This window comes from Hipposideros armiger, unplaced genomic scaffold, assembly GCF_001890085.2.
Source record: "Hipposideros armiger isolate ML-2016 unplaced genomic scaffold, ASM189008v1 scaffold_107, whole genome shotgun sequence".
In the NCBI taxonomy this organism is placed as follows: domain Eukaryota; kingdom Metazoa; phylum Chordata; class Mammalia; order Chiroptera; family Hipposideridae; genus Hipposideros; species Hipposideros armiger.
In genome coordinates this window covers 4274101-4275094 of record NW_017731457.1, presented here as the reverse complement: position 1 = coordinate 4275094, position 994 = coordinate 4274101, and positions in this window count along the sequence as shown.

Below are 994 nucleotides of genomic sequence, written 5' to 3'. Positions count from 1 at the left end.
CATCACCCAGGACAACTTCAACCACTGCCCATTTGACGTTACCGTCTATATCTTCAAGCAAGTTGACAAACCCCACCTCAACCACTATTGGGATTTCAGAGACACCTGTGGCCACCACTCAGACGCCCACCACTATTACTTCACCCAGTACTTCTTCAACCCCTACTCAGGTGACCGCACATTCTATATCTTCAAGCAAGTTCACAAGCCCCACCTCAACCACTATTGGTACTGCAGAGCCACCAGTGGCCACCACTCACACTCCCACCACTACTACATCACCCAGGACAACTTCAACAACTGCCCATATGACGTTACCGTGTATATCTTCAAGCAAGTTGACAAACCCCACCTCAACCAGTTTTGTGACTTCAGAGACACCTGTGGCCTCCACTCAGACTCCTAGCAATATTACATCACCCAGGACAACTTCAACCACTGCCCATTTGACGTTCCCGTCTATATCTTCAAGCAAGTTGACAATCGCCACCTCAATCACATTCGGGACTTCTGAGACTCCTGTGGCCACCACTCAGACTCCCACAACTACTATGTCACGCAGGACAACTACAACCACTGCTCAGGTGTCTACACAGTCTATATATTCAAGCAAGGTGACAAGCCTCTCCTCAACCACTATTCGGACTTCAGAAACACCTGTGAACACCACTAAGACTCCCACCACTATTACCGCGTCCAGGACAACTTCAACCACGACTCAGATGACCACACAGTCTATATCGACCAGCACTGCAGGTTAGGCCTTCTTCTTCCCCTGCAAAATTCTCATGTTACCAAGGTCAGGTCCTATCCTGAACTTACCTTTCTTCCTTTGTTGTGCAGGCACCTGCGACAATGGTGGCACCTGGACACAGGGCCACTGCCTCTGCCTCTCGGGATTCTCTGGGGACCGCTGTGAGCTCCAGGAGATCAGGTGCCAGAACGGGGGTCAATGGGATGGCCTCAAGTGCCGTTGTCCCACAACCTTCTATGG